Raw genomic sequence first — 25,831 nt, 5'->3', positions numbered from 1 at the left:
GCCTATTGTCGATAATACCCTAAAGCCGCTGTGGGAATTTCCTTAGGGGCTGGATGAGAGATCCTATTCTCCCTAAAACAATGAAAGGCTGCCAACAAGATGCACCATTAAAGGGCCAATGCCACTGGGTTATAAACCCCACCTACAATGGCAGTAGACAAGGAGCACTCTGCAGAGACGCCATCTGTAAAAAAAAAAAAAAAAAAAAAAAAAAAAGGAAGCGAGAGTAATGAAGAGGCACAATCTAATTTAGGACAATTTTTTTTACCGAGTTTACCAAACTAAAATTTGAAAAAAATGGAAATGTCGCAGCTGTTAGTTTGGTTAAAAAGATGTTCGTAGATCATATATAATTTTCATTATGTATAATATATATATATATATATATATATATAGTATATATATATATATATATATATATATATATATATATATATATATATATATATATATATATATATATATATTGATTATCTTGAGCAATCTTATTTCTGAAAATAAAAAATTAAAAACACGACATGAAGATCAGATGACTACTATTCTATGAATTCCTTTCAGTTATTATATAAAAAGGTTAGAATAAATTACATTTAAATTAAATTTCTATAAACGCACAAGAAAATAATAAAAACAAAAATAAAAAGTATAAAAAGAAACTGAATAAAGGTCCAGTCACAGAACCTATTTGTAAATTTAGGTTTTGTCATGGAGACTCGATGGGCAATGGGTCACTGATTAACAAGTCATGGAGAAATATTGTGTATTTCAAATGTATGACTATTGTCCCCTCTAATTGATAAGTTTTTATGTTACTAGATAGAAACAGAGAGAGAGAGAGAGAGAGAGAGAGAGAGAAAGAAGAGAGAGATTGGGGCAGGGGTTGCAGGGGGTGGGGGGGTGGGGGGTGGGGGGGGGGGGGGGTTATGATTCAACATCGGCATGGATTCAAGAATGCATCAACGGCAAATCTGAACTAATGTGCCAGACATAATATTCACGCAAGTTAGGAGCACGGAACACGAGAAAAAAAAATTTATTGCAATTCTTCCAGTGTTTTTGTGGAGTTTCTAGAGCATTCAGTTGGGGAATTCGTTACATAAAAAGAAATTATTTCAAGCTACCTCAGTTTTTCGATTAAACAGAAGACCATGAAAATTCCTTGTTTTCTATTTTATCATTCCTTGGTTGCCAAACCTTAAGAGACCGGAAAGGTACTTTCCATTTTCAAGCATCATAGGAAGGAGTTTATCTTTATAGTTTATAAAAGTGTGGTTTTTATAAAGGCTTTTCTTATTGCATAAATATCAATAAGAACTACAGCTTTCTTTGGAATACCCAGTGTGGAGTAGCCGTTTCCCTTTGTAATAAAACAAAAAGCATCAACACAAACAATAAAAGACACATAAAGGAAGAAACAGTCAAATGAATTTTTCTGTTTTACAAAAATATGATTGAACATTATTGGCTAGAACAAATTTTAGATATTAAACTCTACCACGATAAATGGCCAGTTATATAGAATATGCTCTGCTGGAATAACAGGGGTAAATAAATAGTTGTATTATTTAGTTCTTGGAACTGGGAAACTCAGATCATTGATTTCGGAAATTGGAAGGAAATCCCGATTTATACAATGAATAATTCACCCATATTGTTGAAAATAATAAACGTACTTATAATTCCAAGTTGTGTTACAGCCGACACCTTAGAAAATGGAGTGTGATTATATTTCCGACAATAGTTTTGGAACCGTTACAAGTAATGAAAATTGACAATAATTCAAAACTATTCCTAATTAGGAATTCTCATATTTTTGTTATGTAGATTTGTCTGTAAGGTCAAATACGAAAGAAAGAAAATTACTTTACTGAAGAAGATCAGATTTGAGGTAGAACTGAGATACCTCAGGTAGTAGCATTTAATTAAAGAGAGAAACATTTACAAGTGCTTTGGTTATTTGGCATTATCCACAAAAGTTGCATAAGATCCCAACATCTAACTCAACCTTCGAATAAACTAGCAGCTTATAATTTTTAAATTATTTTATAGATGTTTTACAGTCATTCACATTATAGAACAGAGAGAACAATGACCTATAATCAATTAATCTTACTTTACTCATTATAATTCAGTAGCTTTCACAAGTTTTACTCGTCATGATAAGGTTCTTCAGACAATGAATTGTGAGTTTTCGTTCAGGATTTACGGATCTTTGATTTTAAATCATATCCCATTTCATATAAACTTCTCGTAGGTACTAATGGAGTGCATAACAAGATAAATTTATCTTGTTTCCCCAAACGACCCTAAGGTACCTAAGCCACTAAGATCCTTATAGCAATATTTGCATGATTCAAGACACGAATGAAGGAACCAGGTTCCATTGTAAGTGTGGGCAGTTCATTGCAAAATTGAGGTAAGTTGCGGCTTCGTCTTATGAAGAGCATGTGTCCTGTTCGAGAGTCTATTCAATAGGTGAGATTTCGTTGCTACATTTATTCTACAAAAACAGACTGAGACGCCTGTTGTGGCTAAAGGAAGTCAGAACAAAACGTGATCAGAATCAACCACAGCCGTGTCTGTGTTCACAGCATGAGTACGAACACACTCCAACCTCGAGCATGAGGAGACACAGGTCACATATATACACGACATACAACTTACAAAAACAATCCTTCAACAGCATATCAGAATATCTGTTTACAAACGAAAATGTAAAACAACTTCATTATCCTTGAATTTCATAAACATAATACCATAAAACGGCAAATGAGTTCTCACCTACATCATGCCACCAACGGTTGCAAGAAATAATTGTGTTTGCGTAATCCCACATCATCAAATATTTGTGTAAACACTAGCTACGAGTATCCTCTCACTTCATCTCCGTCTTTTTCACTACTTATTATAAAAATGATGTTGACAGTAACATATTTCCATTAGTATTATCATTTTAATTTGGTTATTATCACTAATTTCGTGCAACATGTATATCAGACGTCTTCCTCCACAGCAGCAATGCAATTGGATGGCAAATCCTAACTGCTGTGAATATTTGGACTTTGGGTTTCACCAGAGACTATAATTATCTTTACTCTCCGGTGGTCTTTCCGAAATCTTAAACGATGAAGTAAGTCGTCACTGTGCTCACAATCTGTGAAAGATGACATTTGGGAAAGTAAATGTCAAAAGAAGTCATGACGTTCAGTTTATGCATTAAAAACATAATAAAGATAAACTAGAAACTTACAGGAAGGAGACATCCTCTTCTCAGACCGAAAGAAATCGTAAGGAGCAAAATCTAATTTTTTTTCCAGGTGTCGAACGATTCTTTTCACCTATTGAGTGGAAAGGTAACATTTTCTTTTTATCTAACCTCAAGAAGTGTGTTTTGTGCAGCATAAAAAATGATTAAATGTCTAGTAAGAGATACAAGATATAGATGAAATTTAGCTGTCTTATTTTTTAGCAGATTAAACAAGAAGGATATCAAAATATGGTTTTATATATCTGATTCTGTTGGTGCTTAATTCTTTCATATTTGCAGGATTACAATACTTCATAAAAATATCTTGCAATTTTTCTGAATAAAAATTGTTTAACTTTGTACTTATCTTAAGGTTATGATTGCTAATTTTATATAAAATATATATATTATATATATATATATATATATATATATATATATGTATATATATATATATATATATATATATATATATATATATATGTATATATATATATATATATATATATATATATATATATATATATATATTATATATATATATATATATATATTATAAATATAAGTAACCTTATTCTCAAGGCTGTACTTCATAAATCAAGTCAAGCACGAATATAGTCGAATCCAGTCAGCTGCAGTTAGTCTCCATTTCTTGACGTGAAAGTAAGAGTTCGTCACTTCTTCAGTAAACCTGAAAATAAAAGTATATAAATTACTTATTCGCAAAATTAACACAAATAATACAATTGCACTAAATCTACAAGTTTAATTTTGCAATAAAACTGTGAACCTCAAAATTAAACTAAAAATTAAACTATTCAAATCCACACAGGGACAAGACTGGGAAGCTTCAAAAATCAGTGAAGAAGAAATCCCGTGACCTCAGACAGTCTCCAGGATCCCGTCAGTCTCTCTCAAAGTTTCTCACAAAAAAACCTTATTTGTGCAACATTTCGACTGTTTCTATATTGTGTTGGACACCTACTGGCAGATTTAATTCATTCATATAAATAAAAAATAAAATCGCCCACGGAACTAACGAAATGGCATTTGTAATGCGTGCTGACACTGGCAGGTTATGTGTTTCTTTTCTTTTTTTTACGACGCATTTGTCCGGAAACTGCGGACACAACAACAGAGAGAGAGAGAGAGAGAGAGAGAGAGAGAGAGAGAGAGAGCATACAACGCCCCAAAAGGAAACTCTTGCGAAAAAAACGTAGAACCGAAGTCTGTGACTGAATATTTCATGTGACAGACTTTGCAAATGGATTCATGAGAGATTGGGTCGATGTCACAGGCAGAAAGGACAGTGCTTATTTTGGGGCTCCATTTGCAGGAAATCCGCTCATTTTCGGAGCCCGTTTCCGCTGCTGCTTTTGCCAGAGAGCAATGTGGCACAACTTCCCCAAGTCTCCTTGTGGATATACTACAGTGCCGTCGCTTCCAAATTCTGACTTCGACCGGTAGTTTCTAGGGCAGTTCCTCCCTGTGGAATCATTCCACTTGGTAGTTCTGATCGTGAACTACTTCAGAATAATCAGGGGGAGTCTCACGTTCTCCCGAAGGGCCTGAGGCTTCCTCTCCCTCTTGATATCTGGCGGGAGCTTCCTGTGTATGTCTTGGCTGTGGTAATCCTCATGAAGCCCCGGAAACAAGTGACTGTAGAGCACGAACCACCTGATAAGTGGAAATAAATATAGTGATTGCAACTCTCAAAGGTGTAGTTTCCTCTAGTGTGTTCTCTACACCAAAGGAAAGGCGTGTACTGACTGCAACTCTCAAAGGTGTAGTTCCTGTGTGTGTTCCGTAGTCTTGTGTGTGTGTCTACACCAGTGGAAAAATGTCTTGCACAGAAATCAGAAAGTAGTTCGGTGGAGAAAATGCGTCAGTCAAAGACAACCTCTCGATGAACCCCACCTAAGGAAACCTAAGAAGCCTAGAAAGTATAAAAGGGTAAACCTCAAAAGAGTGGAAGGTGAAGTTTCAGTTAAGACTTTGAGAGACTCTGCTGAAGCGTTTGGTGGTGTTTCTGTGTGTGAGCTTTTAATTTAAAAGAACCTGTCCAGAAGAAGAGCTCTCAGAGGAACTTGTCCAGAAGAAGAGCTCTTAGAGTAACCTGTCTAATAGAATTTTTTCTGCATCCTTGTAAGTACCAATGATGATTTCCCGGTTCAGAATTTGTTTTTGTGCCTGAACCTCAACGTTCAACTCGAGTTCATGTGAATGCCAGGGTGAAGTTTATGTTTCTTTTAGAAATGACTTGATGTTGAGATATTGTCTCAATCCAGACAGGCTGTTGTTGCAGCAACTCTCGATTAATGAGAGATGAGAGAGAGAGAGAGAGAGAGAGAGAGAGAGAGAGAGAGAGTTCATACACAGATTTGCTTTATGTATTTTCACAATGTAACCTTCACGAGTGAGTGGTTCTGAATACAAAACTGCAGATCACCTTGGACATACATTCTTTTGTTTTTTAATTCACCTTCTTTTGAAGCTTGGGGGGTTATATTATGGACAAATAAAGTCTTTTATTTTCTTTTTTTTCCAGTAGAATTACTTAGTCAGTTGAAATCTCTTTACTTCGAAGTCCCCCATTTCAGTTTTTTTTTTCTAAAAAAAATTGTTCATGACTTTGTCCGTCCGTCCGCACTTTTTCTTCTCACCGTCTTCGTCTCGTCTTCCTCCTGTGCCTTCAAACCTTTTCTATTTCTCCTGTTATGCCTCCCCCAAAAACCTTTTTATTCCTGTCAGTTACAGCCCTGAATGACGACCCTCGTCAGAGGTTCTAGTGCCTACATGGTCTTTGGCCTCATTTTCATAATAATAAATACTAATAATAATAATAATAATAATAATAATAATAATAATAATGATAATAATAATAATAATAAAATAGAAGTTTCGGAAGTCATTTAATTGGAACTGTATTCATTAGAAAGATCAGCCAAAGAAAACTCACTATTATTTCTCTTTTCTTTTCACTATCATCATCATCGTTATCCATCATAATCTCATTTTTCATCACTGTAAATGTTGCATACATCATTGAACCGTAGCCTATAATAATAATATAATAAACAATAGTATCACTGACGACAGATTACTGAAGATTCGCAATAAGACAAGGTGTGGCAACTGCCATAATCGAGATTGTTTACATCCTGTCACTCTGGTTAGGCGTCAACAGCAGCCAATCAGAACGGAGAGCTTGAAATTGCTACGTCTCATTGGCTGAGCGACGTCCGGTAGCCATCCCCCAAGACGGACGGATGCATCCGGGGATGTTTGTTTACATACAGTAACTGTCAGTTCTGTATACTGTTAGCCAATCAGAAAGCAGCTTTAGAAGTTGCTGCCTTTTCATTGGCTGATCCACGTCCGGTAGCCACTCTTGACAAGACTATGGTGAACCCGACATGATAAGTTTCTTAGTTAACATTTCAAACTTTACACTTTATGAAGTAACTTATTGCAATACTTAATGTGTAGTATACATAAGCAGCATACACATATACTACACATGTATAGAATTTACTCGTCACTTTATATATGAAATGTAAGGAATTCTGATAACGACAATAAATAACTTCTCGAAATTATTAATCGATATTTAATTAATACTTTCCCCCTTTTTCTTTCTCCTCGTGTTTACAGTCGATTTTTATAATATATATTATATGCCATTTTATCCAGCATTTACTGCTCGTTTTTTCTGACATAATATTTATGATTAAAACTCCCATCGTAATGGCTTTATAGAGACCTTTGAGCAATTAAGACTGTTTTTTTAAACGATTTCATTTTTTTAGTAATTTATATGTTTCTCTCTCTCTCTCTCTCTCTCTCTCTCTCTCTCGGCTAAAGGTTGCTGTTGGCCGGTTGTGCGTGGGAATTGGGTGGGTTGTTTTCAAAAATACTACATACTTACATACACACACCCCCTTGACATTAGTGCCCTGAGACAACGTCTTCAATCTCTGAAAATTCAGCGCTGAATTAATGTGCTTGGTGGTTAGTTGAGCGTTGTGGGGAAAAATGGGTCAAAGCCTGGTTATCTGCTCTACTATTGAGGCTTCTCGAAATATAAATAATTAATTATTTATTTCGTCTTAATACGAGGTTTATCTTTATGATCTGTCAAGGGCATATGCAATAATAATAATAATAATAATTATCATTATTTTTTTGTTAAAAATAACTGCTGCTTCAGCACTATTAATCTTATAAGAGTCTTCTCTATCTTTCTGATGACGGCTTTCTCGTTGTTGCTTAGACTGGCGAGCAACGCACCAAAGGGCATGGTAAAATTCGGTTGAGTCATTTGATTTATTATTGCTTATACAATTCTCTCTCTCTCTCTCTCTCTCTCTCTCTCTAACGCGACGTTTCCCCCTGATCGACAGGACATTATCAAGCGATAACTGCTGAGGGACTGAATTCCAGTGGCGAGTACCTTCTCCTTTTATCGTGGTGTTGCGAGCTCTCCAGTACGGTCAGAGCACTTCTCCGGTAGGTCGAGTTTTTATTGGTTCCCGGGAAGGTGACTCATACGGCGGCGTGACTAGTCTTGCAGACCTTCTCAGGTAGGGGAGGGGTATCACCGGGAGCCTCTTGATTGGCTTCTACCTGCGTGACGTCACCCCTGGTATTATTCTCCATGTCCGTTCGTCCATGCGCGCTGGTACTTTCGTTAGGGGAGAGGGGTGTGTCCTCCTCACACACGTCGGTATCAGGAACGCTTCTTGGGTGGTATTGAGGGGAGGCTTTTCTTCGAGGATGAGCAGCGCTTCTAGGAGACGCAGACGTCGTGGGTCAGGTGCTCTCCCGATGATCTTAGTATTCCTGACGATGTCGTCTCTCGTGATGTTTCTGCGGTGGTACTGCAAGGGCGTGCTGCCTAATGGCGCCCTCCTGGGCGTGGCAGGAAATCCTTTTTGACAGGCGCATCGTCGTCATGCCGATGTAAATCCCAGGGCATCCTTGGGCGGGGCATACGTATCGGTAGACGACGTTGGACTGCTTCAGGGGGTCTCCTGCCGGTGGGGAGGGGTTGTTTGTTCTTCATCAGGAGGTTTCTTTCGTACGCCGATTCTTGTAGTATACGAAAAAAAGACCTCCTGATGAAGAACAACCCCTCCCCACCGGCAGGAGACCCCCTGAAGCAGTCCAACGTCGTCTACCGATACGTATCCCCGCCCAAGGATGCCCTGGGATTTACATCGGCATGACGACGATGCGCCTGTCAAAAAGGATTTCCTGCCACGCCCAGGAGGGCGCCATTAGGCAGCACGCCCTTGCAGTACACCGCAGAAACATCACGAGAGAACGACATCGTCAGGAATACTAAGATCATCGGGAGAGCACCTGACCCACGACGTTCTGCGTCTCCTAGAAGCGCTGCTCATCCTCGAAGAAAAGCCTCCCCTCAATACCACCCAAGAAGCGTTCCTGATACCGACGTGTGTGAGGAGGACCACACCCCTCTCCCCTAACGAAAGTACCAGCGCGCATGGAACGAACACCGGACATGAGAATAATACCAGGGGTGACGTCACGCAGGTAGAAGCCAATCAAGAGGCTCCCGGTGATACCCCCTACCTGAGAAGGTCTGCAAGACAGTCAACGCCCGCCGTATGAGTCACTTCCCGGGAACCAATAAAAACTCGACCTACCGGAGAAGTGCTCTGACCGTACTGGAGAGCTCGCAACACCACGATAAAAGGAGAAGGACTCGCCACTGGAATTCAGTCCCTCAGCAGTTATCGCTTGATAATGTCCTGTCGATCAGGAGAAACGTCGCGTTAGAGAGAGAGAGAGAGAGAGAGAGAGAGAGAATTGTATAAGCAATAATAAATCAAATGACTCAACCGAATTTTACCATGCCCTTTGGTGCTTGCTCGCCAGTCTAGAAACAACACGAGAAAGCCGTCATCAGAAAGATAGAGAAGGACTCTTTATAAGATTAACTAGTGCTGAAGCAGCAGTTATTTTAAACAACAAAACATGTCTACGAGAGGGTCTCCTTCCGAAATTATCATTATTATTATTATTAGTTATTATTATTATTATTATTATTATTATTATCAGTATTACATGTCGTGTAAACATAGAAGAAGAAGTAGAAGGAAATAATATATATATATATATATATATATATATATATATATATATATATATATATATATATCATATATATCCTACCCAAGGCCACTGATGTGATTGTCGTCCTCCTCCTTCTTGCGTCGTCGTTTAATAAAGACCAATGCTATATTCTCACGTGAACAACATTAGTGAATCAGGGACTGTTGCTGAAGAGGGTTTTCTCTGCAGTCCCAGAGTTTCAAAGCAGATGAAGTCCACATCAGACTGAATGACTGAATGCCAGAAACAGCCATTGGAGTCATAAACAGCACTGGTCATTACCCAACTGGAACTCCCACTGCTGACTACATGTTTTGCTGCGAGATTGCTTTCTTGGACAGGACTCGTCCTTATCAAAAACAATTTGAACGTGAAAAAAATAATCACTATTAATAACTAATAGTACTGATATCTCTATCAAAAAGTAATTATTATCGATGCTCATCACAGAGGCACAAGTAAATTACAAGAAGACGCAAGAAAAGACAGACTGACGATGAGAAAAGATGGAACTGGCGGCCAGCCGCGACTTTTATTCTGATTGCAGTGTGCTTTCATTGCTTCTAGCAGGATTTATTATAAGGAAAAGATAGGAAGACATGATTATAATAATTCAGCGCCCCCTCCCCACCCCCTAACCCCACTGCCTCCAGCAATGATAGTGATGGCAGAGGTTCTGAGAAATGCTCTCTGTAATCACTCACTACTACTGCGAAGCGTCAGAGGAAGCCCAGAGAGAAGAGCTCGCAAAAAGCACCAGTACCTATAACACTGAACAACAAGAACTCTTTTCATTTCTTTCGGAAATCTGAGACGTCAGCAGCTACTTACACACTGATGATATTCACAAGAAACAGAGAAGACTCTCGGTAGATTGGATGCCGTAGAAAACAGCCATTTTTTTTAATGCTACAGCCCTTAGAGAAGGTCTACTCCCTTTATTATTATTATTATGTGTTATTATTGTTTCATTGTCAAACTAACAAGTAAGAATTGGGAAGAACATTTTTGAAAGAATCTGGATTAACGATTTTTTTGTTTTTTTTTACCAAATAGATTGAGGAAAAACATTTGTAAGCAAGAGCCTGTACTGTCAAAAGGCCATTCCTCTTTTCTCTCTGTCCTCCTGTCTCTGTCTGTCTGTCTGTCTCTGTCTCTCTGTCTGTCTGTCTGTCTCTCTCTCTCTCTTTATACATAATATAGATAAAGCCAACTTCCCTCCAAACTGTTGAACTGAGTTCTATTTTTCCATTTCTTCTTTCCCTCAAAGAGAGAGAGAGAGAGAGAGAGAGAGGAGAGAGAGAGAGAGAGAGAGAGAGAGAGAGAGAGAGAGAGAGAGAAAGAAAGTTAGAGAGAGAAGAAAGAGATTTGCTATGTGCCACCCCTAGACCAAATCTGATTTCCTCCAAATTTTTTTCAAAAGGGTCACTTTTTCTTAACATATTTTAAACAGAGTAACCGACTGGATTTGGGTGGCCCTAGGTGTGCAAGTGGGTCCCACCAGAGGGGGCCAAAGTCTGAAACACTTAATCTAACCTAACCTGTCCTAACCTACCCTGAACGTAACCTAACCTGACCTAACCTAAGCCAAATGTCTGCTTCTTCCTTCCCTTTCTCCAGTCTCCTCCTCCATCCATCAATCTGTTCCCTTCCTTCAATTCCTCAAATTCTTTCTGGTTCCTCCTCCTCCTCCTCCTCTCCTCCTCCTCCTCCTCCTCCTCTTTCTCCTCCTCCTCCTCCTCCTCCTATTGATCTCATGATAATTTGAACCTGATGCATCTTCTCTTATCACTATTACTGATGTTTCTTTCATTTCTATTCCCTTCTCTTAACTGATCTTGTTCTCTTCTTCTCAGGTTGTCTCTTCTTGAAGTCTTCTGCAAAATGGCTTCCTCAGCACCTGTTATTTCTCCGAATGACTCGAGAAATTTAAGACTGAGAATGTTTGTGGAGAAGTATGGTAAAGATGGTGGTTCACCTCATATATACCTTCCACTTTCTCCACGGACCACACAAGAACATCCGAGATATTCTCACCGACAACCAAGTCCCACTACAACGGAGGAGATATCCTTTCAACGACCAGGAAATCAGCAATCTTGGAGATAAGCTTCAAGAAGATCTGGACATCACATTGATGAGCAAAATCTGCTTGCTCTTTGGCAAAAGGGGGTGAATGACCCTGGTGATGAATTAAAGTGTTATTAAAAAAGATCAAAGATGAGAGGAACTGTCTTAACCACAAAGAGCCTCATATGTCAGAACCAGAATTGAAGGTAAACTCAGAGACTTTCAAGCAATGCTCGAGGAAACTCTTGAGAAACTCAAGTCTCTCTTTTCCATCTCACGGTTCTGACACTGACCAGCTTAGAGAAGAGATCCAAAATGCTCTTCCAAAGCTCCTAGAAAAGGTCCGTGAAAAATATGATCCCTCAAACCCCCAGGATGTACAAAGGCTTAAAGATGAAATAGGAGAGTTTAAGAGTGAGTTCTATGACATGATACAAGAATCATCTGAAGCAGAACTCTGTCTCTTAATGAACGCCTCTGTCAGATTTTGCCCTACGACTGGCTCGCTCAGTGATGGTACTACGATCCAAGTAACATCGTGGTCTCTTTACAAGTGGAATATGATAAGGAGTTGAATAGAAGTCTCCATGGCAATAAAAGCATCATTGTGAATCAAAAAGAAATCTTCAACATTAAAGACCAAATGGGAAAAGACCCTGAAGTTGTAATTATATCTGGCGATGCAGGTTCTGGAAAGACCACAATTCTTAGTTCCTATGCAGAGGAATGGTGCAAGAAGACGATGGATGTGCCAGAACTCTCTTCCTTCCCATTTCTGCTCTGTATGCAGTTCAGGAATCATGACCACGACAACTTTGATGACTACCTTAAAAGCTCACTTCCAAACACTGTTGCTAGATTTCCCTTTGACCTTGTCAAATCGGTAGTCCTGGGTTCAAAGTGTTTGGTCTTGTGTGATGGCTATAATGAGGCCAATGAGAATTCAAGAAAACTCTTTCAAGACTTTTTAAAACTGAATTCAAATAAGATGAAGTTTATTGTCACAACATGGCCAGGGAATACCGAGAGACTAGAAAAAATTGTGAACAATGGCCAACGTTCCAGAATCAACCTCAAAGTTTCGGGTCTTCAGGAAGAGGATATGAAATTGCTCGCAGAAAAGCTCATTGGCCACCTGGTGAAAGATAATATCACCCAACAGGAGCAAATGAAAGAGGAGCTGCTTCAGAAAATAGAAGAAATGAATGCTGACACTAGAACCATCCTGCAAACCCCACTGTATTTCAACTTGTTCGTTCTCCTTTACATTGAGTGTCCAGATGAAATGAGCACCAAGACAACAGTCTACTTACAGCTGAGAAGGCACAAGATCAAGAGAATCTCCCACAAGACAGGAATCTCTGAGGAATCGCTGGAGAAATTTGATGCACTGTACAGAAAATGGTGTCTGAAACATTACCTTGAGGAAAAATATGAATATTCCGTGGCAGATGTGAGAAGCTTTGAAGAGGAGATTAGGCAAACGTTACCTGAAGTACTTCAGAACTTTGATGCCATCATGTCGTCCTATTTCTCCATAAAGAAAACAAAGAAGCATCAGGCCAGTGTCAATGTCTACTGCCACAGACACAGAAGTGAGCAGGAGTTTGCAGCTGCAGGCAGCATCTGCGATGACATCGTCACATCAAGTAAAAGGACACAAGGAGGAAACACTGTTTGGGATGTCCTGCTTTCGGTAGGATCCTGGGATGAAAGTGATCCAAGACAGTTATTTATGAGATTCAGAGAAGTGATTTTCTTCATACCAGGAATACTTTACAGCACTGAGAGAGATGTGCTGTATGATACAATAGAGGAGATACATGAACTCTATGTATTATTCAGAGTCTTTGGTGATGATGATGATGATGACGATGAAGGACATGATGGAGTTTATAGAGGACATGATGGTCTTTTGGACCCATGTATTGAAACCAGACTGGACGATAAGGTTTTGGAATCACTTGTGTCACAGATGAGAAAAACTTCTCTGAAGGACCAAGTCACATTTCAAAAACCCAAGAGCCTTTATGTCCTACCGTCCCCTGCTGCCTAAAACTGAGGCCTAAAAGGATTAAATTGGACTTTTCATCTTCAATACCGCGAAGAAACATCACACCTCATTCAGACTCTGAAGTCTGCTGCCATAACAACTTTGGCACAGCGGTTGAGCTTTTGATGTATCTAAGTGACTGGGCACAACTTCCAGGACAGGAAAAGGACGAGGAGGAGGAGAAGGAGGAGGAGGAGGACCAGGTTTTGCCTCCAGTGGATAAATTACGTAAGTAGGAACTTCTTCAACCTTTACTCCTTTAACTGTAAAGTAATACAAAACCTTCATCCTGAGATAGAAAACCTTTAGCTTTTTATTCATTATTTACTTCTTCTTCATCTTTGATAATGACCTCCTCATGAGTTATTCAAGATGTAGAAAAACTCAGAAGAAGAAATGAAAAGAAAGTAGCAATGCTACCAAACTGCCTGGTTTCATTCTGGAAAGAGATTTTAAAGAGTTATGTAAATACATCGGCATGTGCAGGCTTTTCTCTCTGTTACTAATAATACACACACACACACACACACACACACACACACATATATATATATATATATATATATATATATATATATACATATATATATATATAACAAAAGGAAAAAGCAACGGTCTAATTATCTTGCTCTTTTCTATATAGTTATCATTATTGTTTTCTGTTGTGGATATAATAATAATAATAATAATAATAATAACTAAAAAATTCCTCTCATTCATTTCATCCAACAGAAACTGGACATTAAGGATGACGGATCCGAAGACTTGGAGAGGTCCTGAGGAGGTTGAGGCTCTTTTCTCTCGCGACCTCCACCAAAGGAATTACTGAGATTCGTCTACTACATGAGGTCTGCTCCTCGCGCCGCCGAGGTCCTCAACAGGACTTTGTTTCCAACAACCAGGGAAGAAGAAGGGGGAGGAGGCACCACTCATTTATGGGTTCACTTAGATAAAGGTGAGTAGTAGTAGTGTGGTGGTGGTGGTGGTAACGGTAGCATCAAAAGTCAACCGTCACGAAAGAAACTGTTCTATTCCTTTTCCATCCTTCTTCTTCTTCCTCTTCCTCCTCCTCTTCCATTAGAAACAGAATGGAAAGAAAAGAAAAAGAAGGAGAATAAGAAGAAGAAGAAGAAGCAAGAGGCAAGGAAAAGGAAGACTTCAAAATAGTCTCTCTCTCTCTCTCTCTCTCTCTCATGAAAACTAATAATATTAATAATAATAATATAATATTGAAATTAACTACATTTTATGCTATTTCTCCTTTAACCTCCTCCTGATTACTATTTTCTCTCAAATATCATAGTACTTCTTCTTCTTAGTAATTAATATATATAGTATATATATATATATATATATATATATATATATATATATATATATATATATATATACAGAGAGAGAGAGAGAGAGAGAGAGAGAGAGAGAGAGAGAGAGAGAGAGAGAGGCGGGGGAAGGAAACCACTGAGAGAGACAGAAAGAGAGAAGGAGAGGGGTGGGTTGAGGAAGACGGAACAACATCCTAATGAAAAGAAAGAGGAACGAAAGGAAGGAAGGGAGTAAGGTCGAGAGAATGGAACGAAAGAGCAAAGGAAGAAGAAGAGGAAGAAGAAAACCGACCTTATATAAGGGAGGGAGAGAGACAGAGAGAGAGTGAGAGAAGAATCATTGATTGATAGCCGTGTGTGGGGGGAAGAAATATATAGTACTGAGCCTTTCCCATTGTTATTATTATTAGGGGCAATAAATACTTTTCAGTGTTTCAGTACTGACTGACTGGCTTCTTCGCTAGTTCCAGTTCAGTGTTTTTCTTTCTCTCTCTCTCTCTCATATATATATATATATATATATATATATATATATATATATATATATATATATATATATATATTCACACGGTAATATAACAAAAATGTTAACAGATTAGCTATGCTGATTGTCTTCAATGTAGTGAGTCGTTTGTGTGTGTGTGTGTGTGTGTGTGTGTATGAGTGTTGAGCAAGAGTAAGAGGTGGTAGGAGGATGGGAGGGTCAAGCAGAGAAAGTGCGATAATTCAAAATAATAAGTCCCCAGACCGTGCCATTTTTGTCTTTCCTCAGGTACTCCTGCTGACATAACGCTCCTACTGCGGTCGCTGACTGTGCCTTCTGCTCCGCCTCTGAGGCGAATAGGGATTCGCTTGCCTGGTGGTCCGAAGATTGGAGACGATGATGTGGAAGAATGGAAGCAACCTCTGCCAAAAACCAAAGGAGTGATAAATACCTTTATGCGTTATCAGTGCTCCACATGAGGTTATGGTGAGTGCTGATAGTAAAGAAGAAGAAGAAGAAGAACAGGAAGAAGAGGAAGAACAACAACAACAAGCAGAAGAGAGGAAAAGGGAAGAAGGAGAAAATGAGGAAGAGAAGAAGGATCGTTGTAGTATCTTATGAAGATCTTTCGGTAAAGTGCAAATGGTGTCTTGTATCCTAAGTCTCTTTTTTTTCCTTTAGTGTCTTTATTCTTTGTTCAGAGAGAGAGAGAGAGAGAGAGAGCCCACAGATGCTCATAGGCAGCAAGTCTGTCCTTATTGCATCTCTCTCTCTCTCTCTCTCTCTCTCTCTCTCATTCTCTCTCTCTCTCTCTAGGGGGGGCTTCACAGGAAGAATGAGAGATTGCTCGCTGTCTCATTCATTCAAACTTCCACTTCTGAGTCAGGCATTGTCTCCCATTGTTCCCACATGACCAAGAAGCCACCTGAAAGAAGCTCTCTATCTGCTCCATCTTTCTTTTCTGTGCCTCTGTCTGTTAAGTTTTCTTGCTGTCACTGACAGGAGAGGAGAGGAACTGCTTCTCTCTCTCTCTCTCTCTCTCTCTCTCTCTCTCTCTCTCTCTCTGATGTGTCAAATTGTTGGTTTCAAGTGACTGGATAAATAATCGAGAGATATGCTTTATTCAGTTGTTCAAGTGTATAATATTAAGGCCATACTCAACAGGGATCTATCATTACATAAACAGAGAACTCTTCTTACATCCACATTTATAGGTATGCTGTTCTATATATGATGTATATATGTATATATATATATATATATATATATATATATATATATATATATATATATAGATATATATATATATATATATATATATATATATATATATATATATATATATATATATATATATATATATATATATATATATATATATATATATATATATATATATATATATATATATATAGTGTCTATCCTGTGTTTCTGATATTGTCCTCAATACAAAGGATAGATGAGGAAATAACAGAATTGATAAAAGGTGTTGTTCTGCTTTCTAGATGCTGTTGCTATCATATGTTTGTTTGTTTTTTTGTTCTCTGGAATATAATATGTCTGTCAGCTTCCTTTATGTTGTTTTGCAGGTGAAGAAAATCAAAGTATTTCATGAAAGATCTGCTGAAATGTTTGTACACTAATTAAGTTTACTTAGCTGCATTTACAGTTCCACTTGTGAAAGTGACAATGTTGAAAATGTTATATAATATATAGTAATTGTTTCCACTGTTCTGCTTTGAGTTCTTTATGGCTCTTGAGATTTAGTTGTTTATCTTTTATGTCCTTTTCTCAGACCATGTTTGAGAACCTGTTGCATTTTTATAACTATAGTAGTGCAGTCAATAGACTTACCTATCTATCTATCCATATAGAAGTACCAAAATGCCAAGGATGCATAATTTGTTGAAGCTTTGCAAATACACTGGATGCTTACTGGCACTGGGTGTTTTATTAACCATGTTATACATCAGTAATGAAGCAGTTTTGGTAAGGTTTCATACTGGAAATGTTTTTTTCTTTTTTCAGAATAAAATTTTATGTCAACTTTATCGTCATCTTTTGTGATCTGCATTTTGGTGATACTTCAGATGCACAAAACCTATGATACTGAAAGTGTAAATATACTGTATCTACAACCACAGTGATGACAGTTGCAATCAAAAGGCAAAGTCAATTAGTCAAAAGATTCATTCAACTTGTATAAGTTATATAAAATTACCAAGAAAATTGCCTCAGAAAAAGAGCACAAAAGCAAATTAAAAAATTGATGCAAATAAGCCACCGTCAAATTAGACAAAATAAACATAAATGGAAATGAAACACTTTCTGACAATTGTCAGTCAATTTACTGCCAAACTCAATATCAAAACCTTTAGCCCCAAGTCAAGAGAACAAGTATGTCACCAAAAGCGAAAAATTTACACAAACAATTCAGGGTCAAATTGTACAAAATACATATCAGTGAAAATGAAACATTCTGACAATTGTCAGTCAAAAGGAACAAACACTTATGGAATTGAGGCTAATGCATCTTTCCTTACCAAACTCAACCTCAAAACATTTAGCCCCAAGTCAAGAGAACAAGTAAATCACCGAAATTATCTCATATGATAAAAGATGCAGCAGTCAGTCAGTCAGTCAGATGCTGACCTTCCAAAAGCAATGAGTGAATATTGGGGAAGTGGAGGGAAATGTTTCCTGAATCTCAGACAGATAAGAAAAACCTCCTCAGTTGCAGATGAGATCAACTGAATGATGGAATGACTGAATGAAAGTCTCTATGAACATTTTATCAGAAACTTTGAAATGTTAAAATAGAGAGAGAGAGAGAGAGAGAGAGAGAGAGAGAGAGAGAGAGAGACCTTTTCAGTATATTATGGGGAAGGATGAGTAAGGATGGCTTCAGAGATAAAAAAAAATATATATGTAATGCCTTTCCTCAGTCACACTTTACCTGGCATCAAAGGAAAGTCTAAGTGTGAACAAATGAAAAAATCATTCGCATTGCTGTTTTTGTAGTTCTATCAATATAGGTTGAATAATAATATAATAATAAAATAATAATAATAATAATAATAATAATAATAATAATAATATAATAATAATCATAATAATAATAATAATAATAATAATAATAATAATAATAATAATAATAATAATAATAATAATAATAATAATAATAATAAGTATTTTCCTCAAACAATAATCATAGTAGAGTAAATCCGAAAGGAAGGAACAAATCTTGTGTTATGTAACTGTACAAATATATTTTTGATAATAAACCCTCTCTCTCTCTCTCTCTGCTCTCTCTCTCTCTCTCTCTCTCTCTCTCTCTCTCTCTCTCTCTCAATAAATAAATAAATAAATAATTAAAACAAATAAAATAAAATAAAATATAAAAATAGAAAAAAATAAGAAATAAATAAATGAATAATAAATTGAAATATAGAATAATGCGAGAAAGATGAAGAAATTCAAATTGTAATAAAATAAAAAATAAAACATAAGAAAAGAAAAAAATAGGAAAAAAAAATAAAAAATATAAAATAACACAAGAAAAAAATACAATTTGTTAAAAATAAATAATGAATAAATAAAATATAAGGAAAAAATAAAAATAAAAATATTAAAATATTACAATAATGAAATAAAAGATAAAATAAAAAAAAGAAAATGACATATAAAAAAACAAATAAATTATAGGAAAAGTAGAAAAATTGAAATAAAAAGATAAAAATAATAGAATATGAAATTAAAAAATAAAATAATCAAAAAATAAAAAAAATGAAAAATGAAAAAAAATAAAGAATAAAAATAACTAAAATGAAAAATAAATGAAATAAAATAAAGCAAACAAAAAACGAGAAATGAAAAATCAAAAAATAAGAATAACGAAATGGAGAAATTAAATAAAATAGAAAGATAAAACGCTATTGGAAAGACAGAAGAAGAAGAAGAAGAAGAAGAAGAAGAGAAGAAGAAGAAGAAGACGAAGAAGAAGAAGAAGAGAGCGGGAAGAGGAAGAGGAGGAGGAGGAGGAGGAGGAGGAGGAGGCCGAGGAGGAGACAGGAGGAGGATCTCCAAGTGAAAGGAAAAGGCGAAGGAAGAGGCAGCAGCTGCTGTCTATAACAACAGCATCTCCAGAAAGCAAGAAGTTTTTTTTTTTCCGTTTCAGGGGGACGCTTCTTCCACCAAAGGCACCAACGAGCAGAAAGTCTTCTTCCGAAGGGGACCACTACTTCTTCCAAGGACATCACATGCTAAAACATGTTGGAGTTTTCATTTGACAGCCCCAGTCCTGATACTCAAACCCTGTAGTAGTAGTACTACATCACATGCAACGCTTTTCCAGAAACTGGTGGGAAGGCGTCGTCACTTGACCGAATATAAGCACAGAAACTGGTCACTTACCAGAAACAGCAGCTGGCTATGACGATCAAAGTCAAATTCGTCATATAAGAGAAGAGACGAATCATCCCCAACCAGGCTTCCTTGACAAAGTCAGGACTGAATTTCACTTTCTCACATTAAAAAGGAGCTTAATTAACCAACCTCCAGTCAGACTTCGATTACGTATCTGTTTCAATAAATTGCGTTTCATTTCATTTGCCTGATGTCTCAAAATAGGGTGTCTGGCTTTCTTCTATTCAGTGCGGCTCAAGCTTCCTACAATAATAATAATAATAATAATAATAATAATAATAATAATAATAATAATAATAATAATAATAATAATAATAATAATAATAATAATAATAATTAATAATAAAATAATAATAATAAAATATGTGGCGCTGTGGCAGAGTGGGTTAGGCCATCAATTGACTGGTTAAGCAACATTGGGGCTGGTCAGTCGTTGGATGGGTGACCACTTTCCTCGGCATTGATTCATTGGGAAAGAATCTTTACCATAATTTCCTCAGTCTACTCAGCTGTAAATGAGTACCTATCTCTGATGGGGTAGGGTCCAGCTATGGGTTAAATAGCAAAACTCAGCAATAATGGAAAGAAATGAAGGATTAAACGACAACGACGTAAATGGAACCTCTGGCAACAGAGGAGCTTCGTCCGGCAGCCAGGTATTCAGCCCAATTAAAGGGGAAGACGGTCAGGTACTTGGAGGTCGTCATCCAGCAACTGACTACCACAACGACAGTAACCAACAGCCTGAGATTGGAGCTACAGAAGCAAACCAAAGGAAGAAGAAATGGACAAGAGAAGAAAATAAGGAAATATGGAGATGCTACATCAGAAGCAACCGACGGAAAGAGGATATAGAGGAAGGTTGGTCAACATCTGAATGAGAGGAATAACACCCACCAAACAGAGCAGAGGCTGGCACACCAAGTAAGGAACATAAAGAAAAAGAACTGGCTCTCCAACAACAGAAAGAGAGGAATTGGAAAGGGAAATGACACATGGCAACGAATTACAAGAAGACGAACTGAGAGACAATGCCACAGAAGACGACAGGGATGATGAGGTATCAAACAACGACACACGAAGAAACACCGACGAAGTAACAGAGAGGACGGAATGGATAGAAAAGATTAGACAACGGATGGAACCAGATACAGAGAGAACGAAGATCCCCTCCACGAAAGCCTACAACGCCAAGAAAATAAGGGAGAAAACAAGTGAGGTCAATGAAATAATGGGCATAATACACACCACCAGTATCACAGAAACAAATAACTTGGCATATGCAGGAGCAAGATTAGTAGCAGAACTGATAGGGATACGAACACCAACACCACGAGCACAACCAACCCTACAGAAACCAAAACAGCAACCTCCTTGGAAAAGGCGCCTGGAAAAGCAAATCATGGTGATGAGATCTGACTTGAGTAGACTGAAAGAGATGGTAGAAAAAGGCTTAAGAAGCAAGAAAACAAGGGAGGAACTCAACGAGAAATACAAAGTACAAGAGAGGGGACTAAACAACACAATAGAAGATGTAAAAACAGAGGCTTAAGGCCAAAGCACATAAGATCCAACGGTACATGACAGGAATAAGGGATGCCAACAGAACAAACTATTCGGAACCAACCAGAAAAGACTATACAGCCAACTAAGAGGGAAGACAACCACCAAGAAATTCCTGAAGCCGAACCAAGTAAGAGACTCTGGGAAAACATATGGAGCAATCCGGTATCACACAACAAACATGCAACATGGCTCCAGGAAGTCAAGGAAGAAGAAAAAGGGAGAATAAAACAAAGATTCACAGAGATTACGACAGACACAGTCAGACACCAACTAAAGAAAATGCCAAACTGGAAAGTTCCAGGTCCCAATGAAGTCCATGGATACTGGCTCAAAAGCTTCAAGGCCCTACACCCATGAATAGCAGAACAACTCTAGCATTGTATCTCAAATCACCATGCACCCAAATGGATGACCACAGGAAGAACATCCATAGTACAAAAAGACAAGAGTAAGGGAAATATAGTCAGTAACTACAGGCCTATCGCCTACCTACCAATAATGTGGAAGTTACTAACAGGTATCATCAGTGAAAGGCTATACAATTACCTAGAGGAGACAAACACCATCCCCCACCAACAGAAAGGCTGCAGAAGGAAGTGTAGGGGCGCAAAAGACCAGCTCATGATAGACAAAATGGTAATGAAGAAAAGTAGGAGAAGGAAAACCAACCTAAGCATGGCATGGATAGACTATAAGAAAGACTTCAACACGATACCACACACATGGCTAATAGAATGCCTGAAAATATATGGGGCAGACGAAAACACCATCAGCTTCCTCAAAAATACAATGCACAACTGGAATACAATACTTAGAAGCTCTGGAATAAGACTAGCAGAGGTTAATATCAGGAGAGGGATCTTCCAGGGCGACTCACTGTCCCCACTACTCTTCGTAGTAGCCATGATTCCCAGGACAAAAGTACTACAGAAGATGGATGCCGGGTACCAACTCAAGAAAAGAGGCAACAGAATCAACCATCTGATGTTCATGGACGACATCAACCTGTATGGTAAGTGTATCAAGGAAATAGATACCCTAATCCATACTGTAAGGATTGTATCTGGGGACATCAGGATGGAGTCTGGAATAGAAAAATGCGCCTTAGTCAACATACAAAAGGGCAAAGTAACGAGAACTGAAGGGATAAAGCTACCAGATGGGAGCAACATCAAACACATAGATGAGACAGGATACAAAAACCTGGGAATAATGGAGGGAGGGGATTAAAACGCCAAGAGATGAAGGACACGATCAGGAAAGAATATATGCAGAGACTCAGATACAGAGCAGGAATAGTGGTATGGACGAAGGCAGAACTCCGCAGCATAGATCAGAAAACCAGGAAACATATGACAATACACAAAGCACTACACTCAAGAGCAAATATGGACAGACTATACATAACACGAAAGGAAGGAGGGAGAGGACTACTAAGTATAGAGGACTGCGTCAACATTGAGAACAGAGCACTGGGGCAATATCTGAAAACCAGTGAAGACGAGTGGCTAAAGAGTGCATGGGAAGAAGGACTAATAAAAGTAGACGAAAGACCCAGAAATATACAGAGACAGGAGAATGACAAATAGAACAGAGGACTGGCACAACAAACCAATGCATGGACAATACATGAGACAGACTAAAGAACTAGCCAGCTATGACACATGGCAATGGCTACAGAGGGGAGAGCTAAAGAAGGAAACTGAAGGAATGATAACAGCAGCACAAGATCAGGGCCTAAGAAACAGATATGCTCAAAGAACGATAGATGGAAATAACATCTCTCCCATATGTAGGAAGTGCAATACCAAAAATGAAACCATAGACCACATAGCAAGCGAATGCCCGGCACTTGCACAGAACCAGTACAAAAAGAGGCATGATTCAGTGGCAAAAGCCCTCCACTGGAGCCTGTGCAAGAAACATCAGCTACCTTGCGGTAAAAAGTGGTACGAGCACCAACCTGAGGGAGTGATAGAAAACGATCAGGCAAAGATCCTCTGGGACTATGGTATCAGAACGGATAGGGTGATACGTGCAAATAGACCAGATGTGACATTGATTGACAAAGTCGAGAAGAAAGTATCACTCACTGATGTCGCAAGACCATGGGACACCAGAGTTGAAGAGAAAGAGAAGGAAAAAATGGATAAGTATCAAGATCTGAAAATAGAAATAAGGATATGGGATATGCCATTGGATATCATAGCCATAATCATAGGAGCACTAGGCACGATCCCAAGATCCCTGAAAAGGAATCTAGAAAAACTAGAGGCTGAAGTAGCTCCAGGACTCATGCAGAAGAGTGTGATCCTAGAAACGGCGCACATAGTAAGAAAAGTGATGGACTCCTAAGGAGGCAGGATGCAACCCAGAACCCCACACTATAAATACCATTCAGTCGAATTGGAGGACTGTGATAGAGCAAAAAAAAAATAGTAATAATAATAACATATATTTTTTTTTTAATCGACATTTAAAGGTTGCGACGAGACAAACAAGTGCATAGCTGGCAATGGGAACTGTTGCTGTTGCGTGGATCCTCACGGACACGGGCACGGGAATGGGCACGGACACAGGAATGGGAATGGTCGGTAATGGTAAGAAAGATTTCCATTTCTTGATTTTTTGTCATGAGGAGCACCTCTGTGATTGATTTAATTAAGAGAGATTGTTTAACCACAGCACCAAACATTCTGATGTTGTTCATCTCTGTGACTGTTTAGGAGGATTTTATCTATTTATCTATTATTTAACTTGGTTTTTTATTTTGTAATAAATAAGATCACTTCTTTCTATATTTCCGTTTCAAATCAATGGACCATGTGGTGGGCTTGTTCCATATGAATAGGGTTCTTCTTCATCTTCTGAATGATAATAATAGAGTAGAGACTCTCTATTCTTCTGTTGCTATCTATTTAGCAGTTTAATATTTTCATTCAGGTTAAAAATGCAATCGTGATGGGCACGTTCTTTCGAATGCTCTTTCACTCCTCCTTCAGATGAGTTTCCCAATCTACTTCTTTTCATACATTCCCCTGACGATTTAACCCTTCCTTCTCACGTCTCTCCTTCTTCAGTCAATTTGTTTGAGTAAAGTTCAGGGTCAACAAGACAACCTTGAATAAAACTAGATCTTTATTTTTCAATCCAGTCATTAAAGCTTTATCCTTTAGTTCCTCTCCTTTACAGGATATAATAAAAGGTAGCTCATCTGATCATTGGTTTTTATTTTTCATTGTCACCTCTTCTTCAGGAAAAACTTTCCTATGCTACAACTTCTATAGCTCCTGCTTTCTTTTGCCACTTCTTCTGAAGGTCCTAGAGTCCTTGTCACCTCTACTTTAGGACCTACGTTCCATCTTGTGTCACCCTTTCCCTTAATCTTGGTCTCCTTTGTTGCAGAGTGGGCTTATTTTCAGTTTCCTAAAGGGAATCTTAATGGCAACATCCATTCTCTTGGAACTCATGAGAGGATCACCCTCTTATCAGAAATGGAAATTCTCAACTCAACAAACCACCGTCTCACGCTTCTACTGGGTGGAAATGAGCAATCCTTGAACTGCTTCGTTTGGGGAACTTTTTTTCTCTTAACTCCTTCGACATTTCTTACTGCTTCTGAATTTTCTCACCATTAGTGTTCTATCCTTCCTTCCTCACTTCCTCCAGGTTCAACTCCCACTCCTTGTACCTCCCCTTTCATTCTGCTCTTTCCATTAGGCCTTGAAATGAGAAACACTGCTTTATTCAGCTGGTCATGCGACCTTTTCTTCTCATGGCTATTCATTCAAGATTCCCTCTTGGGTCATTACCAGGTGCTTAGGACGTATTTCATTGGTATTGTTTTTTTTTTTTTTTTTTTGCCGTTACTTTCATAATCTTTTTTTCTTCTTCTTAGCTGATTTTATGATTAGACTGATTGGTATTATCATCATATAGAAATCCCTCTAAAAGTTTAATCAAAGAATCATGCAGTAGTGATAAATGATGCCTATTTTTAAGAATACTACCTCAATTTTTCTCATTCTTTGACTTCATGTTTTTGAAGCCTTTGATCATCTTTTCTTTTCAGGAAAGGATTCAAACGAAAGTGGCTAACCCTTGCAACCAGAGGATGTAGAACTGACGTTGTCCCCTGCTAGACTGAGAACTATTAATTGAGATTCCTAATTTGACTGAAAAAATTCTTTTCATCCTAATTATAAATTGAAGAATCATAAATTAAATGCTTTTGTTTTTTCTGAACTATGTTTTATGATTATTCTGCAAATAAATTCAGCATGCAAAATAGCTCGTTGTGATTCCCTCCCTATTCTTAGAGTTGAAGTAACTGTTCCAAAAGGCAGCATCTCTTGACACTTTTATTTCTACTAGTTTTGACATAATTTGGTGTAGCTGTGTCCTTGTGAATATGAAGTATTCTCGATTGTTGAAGTGACAGAGAGATTTGTGTCCAATCCAGACTCAAGGACTGTCCTTCCTGACTGATACAACATATTGATGCCCCTTATTCATTGCTC

The 25,831-nt window shown here is 37.9% G+C and overlaps 2 long non-coding RNA genes across 3 annotated transcripts in view; both read right to left on the bottom strand.

The window, feature by feature from the left end:
- LOC135204752 (uncharacterized) overlaps window positions 1–25,831 on the bottom strand; it is a 265,270-nt gene that overhangs the window by 197,562 nt on the left and 41,877 nt on the right. The gene's annotated exons all lie outside the window — the stretch shown is intronic.
- LOC135204468 (uncharacterized) lies at window positions 1,853–15,718 on the bottom strand. Its single transcript, XR_010312237.1, has 4 exons — window positions 15,585–15,718; window positions 3,818–3,938; window positions 3,251–3,338; window positions 1,853–3,154 (listed from the first exon to the last, which is right to left on the bottom strand). It is a non-coding gene; the product is annotated as an uncharacterized LOC135204468 (long non-coding RNA).

Source organism: Macrobrachium nipponense, chromosome 47, assembly GCF_015104395.2.
Source record: "Macrobrachium nipponense isolate FS-2020 chromosome 47, ASM1510439v2, whole genome shotgun sequence".
NCBI classification, from domain to species: domain Eukaryota; kingdom Metazoa; phylum Arthropoda; class Malacostraca; order Decapoda; family Palaemonidae; genus Macrobrachium; species Macrobrachium nipponense.
The sequence above is the reverse complement of the archived record's forward strand: the minus strand, read 5'-3'. Positions and strand labels throughout refer to the sequence as shown.